We start from the raw sequence: 7,595 nt of genomic DNA on the forward strand, positions 1-7,595 counted from the left end.
CCAAGCAGGACAGGCACCTCATGGCTTTGTATCCTCTGGCAAGCCCTCCCCTTCCTCCTCCCCTTGAGTTCCCCAGCATCCAATGTTAATTAGCTAATATTTGTTTACATCGTTCCTTTCCCTTTGCCTTTTGATTCCCACTGCAGCACATCAGCAGGTCCAGCATGGGATCCTGGGGGAGCATCACCTTTGCTGGGGAGATGGAGGATGCAGCAGTAGTGGGGAGGGTGGGATTGGGGGGGCTGCACTGCTCCCTAGTCAGCCCCCAAACACACAGGAGAGGATGGAAAGAAATCTCTTGGAAAAGTCAAATGCAAGGGGATAAACCAGCTTATTTCACCAGCCCACTGCCCATGTGGGGACTACTCCTGGGAGCTGCCTCTCCCTGTCCCAACCCTCCCGAGTTCCAGGGAATGGAGTTCATTTTGTGGATTCCCAACCAAACCTCCAAAGAACCACAAATTCCTACTCTGAACCAGCAGGCTGAGCCCCATCACTGCAGCGTCTGAGCTCCAGCCCTGAAATGATTTCTTGTTTATCTGACGTTTCTCTGCAGGCCACCAGGAGAAGTACAGAGCTCTGCACACCTCCCAGCCCAGTGTGCGGGTCAAGAAACAGTGGGTGACACCAGGAGAAGCCAGCACCTCTCCTCCCACGGGGACTCATCCCTTTGTCCCCCTGCACGAGGTTCCCCCATGCTCCTCCCACACTGTCCCCGAACCAGGACCCGCTCTGGCATGTGCCAGCAGCCACATCCCCCCCTGCCCGTGGACTCTCGGGCGTGTTTTTCACCCCTCCTCTCAACGCTTCCTAAACAGCTCATGAATTTTATAAACTAAACTCATTGTAACCAAACCATGAAATTGCAAATTTAACTCAGTCAACAAACAAAGCTTTGGCAGGGAGCTGGGGCTGTCCGAGGCAGGGCTGCTGTGCTGCCTGGGCAGTGGGCAAGGTGGGAATCTGCTCCGAGGGGCACTGCATCCCGCTCCACCCCCTTGGCCACGGGGCAGCGCGGGTTGTGCAGGATGCTGGAGCATCACAGCCTACACAACCTCCCACCTACACCCAGCCCCTTCAGCAGTGCCAGCCACTCCCGCCACCCTTCCCCTTCCTGGCCATTCCCACTATGGATTCAAAAGCACAGCAAAGCCTCAGCAGCCCCAAGACCCTGGGCAAAGCCACCCTGCCCAGCCACAAGGGCTCTGCCGCAGCCCCCAGGTCCAGCCAAGCCTGGCTGCTGCCTCCCCCTCGCCTGGCAGCACTGCACACACTCTGTCCATGTCCAGGGTGGTCGGGAGAGCCTCGTTAAGTTAATGGAGTGCTAATTAGCTGGCAGACCGAGGGGAGGGATTGAAGGCGCTGCCTCATTTGCTCGGTGGAATTGGGCCATTAAAATGAAGGGTGAGCAGTCTGGGGATGAGGTGGGGCGGCAGAGGCTGCCACGCTGCTGGAGGGACGCAGAGGGGTCTCCCTGGGGACAGCTGGGGCTACACAAACCATTTTTCCGGGGTGAAGACCAGCTTTTGGCACGGAGAGAGTGGGAACAAACTGCACTGTTGCTGCATGCACCGAGGAGGACAACGGAGCACCACCAAAGTGATCTCCTCATCACCTTCACCATCTCCAGCGCTCGGCTTTGGAGCCCCACCAGTACAGACACCCACGCCAACCCTTCTTCCCTCCATCCACAACACCCAGTGGCCAAAGGCACTTGCTCCAGGTGGGAAAAGTGGAGTGCAGCATGTCCTCACCAGGCTCCTGCCAACATACCAATGCCACCTCCTTCCAAGCAAGCACGGTGCCACAGGGTGTTTCTATGGCAACAAGCATCTCCAATACAGCCGGCACCGAGACTCCAGCACCGTTCTGCTGACACCGGGGGCCACGGTCCCACCAGCTCTCCATGCTCTGCAGCTCCAGGAAGGGCTCCCAGGACAAAACTCAGCCTTTGAGAGGCTTCAGCACTGACTTAGCAATCCTTTTCCAGGGTGGTCACGGCACCGTGACCTTCACGGATAACATTCAGTCTCCAGGTAGGAGCAAATGCGGGAAGGACACAACGTCCCTCCTGTGGACATCACCCCTCCTGCAGCACCAAGTCCTTGGCTTGCAGCTGGCCCTGGCACCAGCAGCCCTGCAAGCTCCCACCCCCGAGAGCAGCAGCAGAGCTGGGGTCATCAGTCACGGCGTCGTGCTATAGGCAGCCTTAAATCCCAGGCCTACCTTCCCATCGATCTCCTCAGCTCCGTGAAATTAAGAAAAACGCAAGACAAACAGAAGCGAACGTCCCTGGGCAGGCTGGAGAGAGGCAACCAAACAGCACCAATTCCCCCGAGCAGGGCTTGGGGAGCTGGCAGGCAGCGCCTGGCTGGGAAAAACAAACCCCAGCTCCAGACAGAATGCCAATCTCAGCTCAAACATCACCCCTGGGCCCCCGAGGAGGGGGGCCCACAGCACCCGGCACTGCCGGGATCCACGACCACCTGCAGCAGGAGAGGGGATGGGGCTGCAAATGCCTTTGCCGTTACTACATGGAGTAAATTTGTCAACAAATGACATGAAGAAATTACATGGAACGCCTCAAAGGTCTCCCTCCTTCCCCAAAAATCACCTCCCAGAGCAGACCTGCGCTTTAAGGATTAAATGTGGCTGGGCAACTCAACACAACACAACATTATTAATGTCTATTTTCAACAAGCATCCCCATTCCACCCATTCTCTCTCTCTCTCTCTCTGTCTTTTTTAACCATCACTTTAAAGTCTCTCCTGTCCAACTGTGTATTGTGGGGGAAAAAAAAAAATGTTTAAAAAAAAGAACAGGAGAAAAAAGTAATTTAAAAGCTTTAAATCCAGTTCTCTGGTCTCCGACCCCCTGAAGATTCCTGCACAGAAAATAAAGTGCTTAGCTGCCCTCCTTAAAAAGATTTAATCTCCCATATTTCAGAGCTTGTATGATTAAACCCTACCTCTAATTCTGCTTTCAGAGCCACAGCCAAATCTCTGCTTAAAGGAAAGCGGTGCTGGTGCCTCTCCTCCCGTCTCCCATACAGAGCTGTGTCCACGTGGATGTGGGGGAAGAGCTGGAGGTAGTAAGGCAGCTCCAAGCATCCCTGGATCCTAGTGCTTCCTTGCCAGAGATGGAAATACCCTTTTTTATGCAGCCTTTGAGCAAACTGAGCTTTCCTATGAGCAGCTCCGGGGGAACACGGCAGGAGGCAGCGCAGGGGACCTGCTGGGCCAGCTCAGAGGCTCCCACTCCAAAACATCAGCAGCTCTATCCCACCTGTGGCAGCAGAATAGCAAGGAGAGGAGACCCAGACTTCAGCTGGGAGAGTTAGGGCAGCACAGAGCCAGCACCAGCACAAAAATCTGGTATGGGAGCACCCAAAACAGGAGGCGTGGGGGCCACCCCACGTGTCTCTGAGATGCTCTGAGAACTCAATGTAAGCAGGGGCCATGCTGGAAGGAAGAGGTTTCAACTGGCCCCTGGTGAATTCCTGACATGCTAGTCACTCATTTACTCTCACCTAGGAATTACTGACCATTTCTACCAGGAAAGAGGATGACAACCCACCCTGCCCCAGTGACCTTCATCCCGGGGCAGGAGGAGATGGAGCATTAGCAATGGGACTGTTGCTTCCCACAAACACATGTCCCTGCTTTCTCTGCTGTATGATATACAAAGAGTTTGTTAAAAACCTGTGCTAGTAAGGTGGAAGTTTGTACTAGGATGGGGGGGTCTGTGAGAAATCCACTTTCCAAAGAGGCACAGCACAGCAACCTTCACCTGCTAAAATCTGGAGGGAGCTCAAGGCCAGCTCTCCAACACACCCAGCAAACGTGTCCCAGGGTGAGATGGAGACAAATCTCCAAGGAGCAAAGCACTCCAACAGCCAAGATGATGATTATTAACGTAAGAGTGTTGTAGCTCTCACCAGAATCAGGAGATTTGAGCTTGAGTTTGATGAAAAAATATCCCCTGACACTTCTGTTGAGGAACTTTCGCTGAAATTCCATGGGCAAACTATACAAAATCAAGTTTCACACCTTCCCCATCCCCTTGTTCAACAGAGACTTTTATGCTGCCAAAACCTATTTATTTCTTGCAAATCTCTCTGAGCTACTGCTCATGAATAGAAATGCTTTTATCAAAAAACTGCTTGCATTTGCCACTGAAAATTTTAAAACAAGCGTTTTCAGGGGGAGGCAGGTTTGCCTTCTGTGAGAAAACCTCATGTAACGCCCCTTCGGAGTATTTTTACTTAAAAAAAAAGAAAAAAAGTATTTTAGGTACGTCAGCCCATGAGATGGGAACAAAAAGACAATACTGCTTCCAAGCTTGGCTTCAAAGAAGACCACCCTGCACCCAGTCCTGCTGGGAAGGGGACCCCCAGTGCCATCTCCCTGAGGAAATCACTGTGATGTGTTTCCCAAACAGCACAAAGGGATTTGAGGCTGAATTTCAGCCCCAGCAGTGCCTGGTCTCCTCGAGCTGTCATAATTACCAGGGCAAACCGTGGCAATTGCACCAGCATCCGAGATGCTGAGCATCCATCAGCTTTGGGTGGTTAATTATTGTCATCCCTTGGGGTTAAACTCAACCCCAGAATTTGAGGCAATCCCACTGTCCTTTCTGAAAGCCAGTCACTTTGTTCTGGAGACTGCTGCATCTGGGATATTTGGATTGCTCTGGAAACAAAACAAAAAAACCCCTACATCTCCCTAATGCCAATCACTGTATTGTCTCCTCACCCTTGGTAAATATTTCCGTGCAGAAGAGAAAATGCATCTCCTGTCCCTACCACCACAGATCCAAAGGGCAATGATATGTCTGGGTAAATGAACAGGTAGATGTACTTTCATTAAAATCACCACATTTAAATTACTCACAGATGAGATTGAAGACATGAGGCTAAAAACTTAATTGACTAAATCAACTGAGACGCCGAGGGCTGATTATATCATTTAAAATAAATGTAATATTGGCCATCAAAAACTGCACAATATATTATTACATATCAAAAGCCATTATTCAAGAAGCACAAACAATATCCTCCCAAAGCCCCGGTGGATTTAAGAACATCACCCTCCCTGCTTTTCTTGATTGTTTTCCTCCTTCCACAAACCATGGTGGGAGAGAAAAGCAGACGCCTTCCTGCGAGTCCCCAGAATCCAACATCGGAATAAAAATCTCCCTGGCTGCTTTCTCATCAAAGATGCACCTCTGTTTTAAGGCTAAAGGTGGGCAGGTACAGCCACCTTGCCCGACCTCGTATGCAGTTTGAGATGTACCCTCGTGATACCCACATTTTTCCCAGGAAAATCTGAACCCTGGCAATGGGAGTGGTTGAAAGCCCTCTCCTCCCACCATAAACTGTCTTCTTCAAAACCCTTTGAGCTACGCAGGCTCCCTCCACTTCCATCTTCACACCTGAGCTTTGTTTTCTGCGAGCCACCAGCAGCCCCAGCGCTGGAGCTGGTGGCTGCCACCACATTTGTCCCTCCCTGCCAAGGGACAGGAGCACAGTCCCTGTCTCAGCATCTTGGGGACAAGATACCCCGGCACGAGGTGTCCACTCCCCACTTGCTAAAACTCATCTCCACCACCCACCCAGAGATATAAGCATTCACACCCTTAATAAGAGCTGAAAAGCCTGGAAACCCTTCAGCAAACAAGCCCGTTCCATGCAAATCCCGATCAGCTTGCAAATGATTTCCTAGCCCAGACTGGGAGCTCATTACAGCCTGGGTGTTATCAATTATGGATGGCTCTGGTGGCCCTGCAGCCCAGGCTCTAGTGCCACAAGGAGCTGTTTGCTCCACGCCTGCAATCCTTGTCCCTCTGCTCTCCTCCTGCTCCCCATGGACGGGCAGGAGGAAGGAGCCAGCCCAAGCCACAGCGGCATCACTAAACCCACACCAAGGCAGGGCAAAGTGGGGAATAGCCCCCAAAGCCTCCCTATAACATCAAGAACATGCAGATCGGCCCCTGGACTCTCCATTATACCACTTACATTATAATTGTAAGCGGTGCCATCAAGGGTTTCTCAAAACCCACGTCTGTTCTTAAAGGCTCAGCCAGGGAAAGGCTCCTCTACCGCAGGAAGAGCACATTAGCATGCACAGGGAAGAGACCATGGGCTCCCAGAGCTCCCAGCCTGGCTGGGAAGCAGCCTGGCAAAAAGCAGGGCTCCCTGGATGCTCACTTTGCCAGGCTGGCAGTGGTGCCATCCCTCACCACCCTTCCCACATCCCTTTGCCCGTGGAGCCAGGCGTGCGATTCAATTAGTTGTTCCCATCTGGAAGGGTTGCAGCAGTTGGGATCTCACCCGGGGTCCCAAGGGATCATTCATGCAACTGGACACCTACAAGGGCCAGTGGCCAGGATGAGCTTTGCCCAGGGACCTGCAGCGTGGAGGGGCAATGACATGGAGCAGGGGGCTCTGTCCCAGCAGGTCTCATCCTAAATCCAAAACACTGCCTAGGAAGAAAATTAACTCTATCCCAGCCACAACCAGGACAGCAGGGAAGCTCCTCACAGGTGCAATCTGTGCTAAACAAGGCAAGAACACATTGCCCCCTTTCCCGGACCCCCTGGCAGCCCATGGATGGGGGTGAGGGCCCCGACGTGGGGCGGGAGCTCCTGCACAGCTGCAGCCCCTGAACGGCTCCCCCCCAGCCATCCCACCAGCTTTTAGGGCACGGAGCACATATCCCACCCCATGGAGCGTGCCCTGCAGGGGGGCTGCATTACAAAGCCATTTACTGAAAATAAAAAGCCAGAAGACCCAAGCGAATGCAGTGTAATTGCAGGGTTTGCAGGCGTGAGGCTCTCTCAGTCTGCACACGAGTGTCATGAGAAAACAAGGCTTGGGGAGCCCTCGCCAAAACCAGTCCTGTGCGCTGCCTGAAACACGTCCCAAACACACACACGCACACACGGCTTCCTAAATCCTACCTGCTCCTCTCCTGCTCTGGAGGAGGGAGGCTGGTGGCAAGAGCCAGCCCGGCTGGAATGCTGCACATCTGGCAGCTGCCAAACTCGGGATGGCTCCTCTCCCCGTGCTCGGGGCAAAACAGGCAGGAGGGCACCGTCCAAGCCAAGGGGCTGCTCTCCCTGCCTGCTCCTCCCCGGCCTCACAGGGGGTTTAAGCTGCTGGATGCTTTAGGAAGAGCAGCTGGGAGCCAGGCGTGGGCAGGAGAGGTGTTAAAATTCCCGTCACGACCCGGGAGGAGACATCCCCAGCATCCCGCTGCAGAGCGAGCTAATCCTGCCAGGTTAATTCTCATCCTCAATTCATTCCAGTTTATTAAAGCCAGCAGGCACCCTGCAGAGGATTCATTACCTGTGTCACTGAAGGCAAGGCTGGGCCTTAATGAGCTGAGAAATGGGGAGCTGGGTGCACCCTGGATGTGGGGATACCTGCAGCCCCATTCCCAGGGGCAGTGCTACCATAAACGAGAGGAATGTGCAGGACTTCTGCAAGGTCCCAGGTTGCATCCAGGCATGTCTCGCTCCCCTTTTCCTCCCCATGCACCTGCTGTCACCAAACCCCACGTGTCATGCACCGGCCTTGGAGCTCAACCTGGAG

The 7,595-nt window shown here is 53.3% G+C and overlaps 1 long non-coding RNA gene across 1 annotated transcript; it reads left to right on the forward strand.

Moving 5' to 3' along the window:
- Positions 1–1,902: 1,902 nt before the first annotated feature.
- On the forward strand, positions 1,903–3,701 carry LOC120324626. Its single transcript, XR_005566084.1, has 2 exons — positions 1,903–2,036; positions 2,988–3,701. It is a non-coding gene; the product is annotated as an uncharacterized LOC120324626 (long non-coding RNA).
- Positions 3,702–7,595: the final 3,894 nt, after the last annotated feature.

Source organism: Pipra filicauda, unplaced genomic scaffold, assembly GCF_003945595.2.
Source record: "Pipra filicauda isolate LSUMZ 115617 unplaced genomic scaffold, ASM394559v2 scaffold613_size218469_pilon, whole genome shotgun sequence".
Classification (NCBI taxonomy): Eukaryota; Metazoa; Chordata; class Aves; order Passeriformes; family Pipridae; genus Pipra; species Pipra filicauda.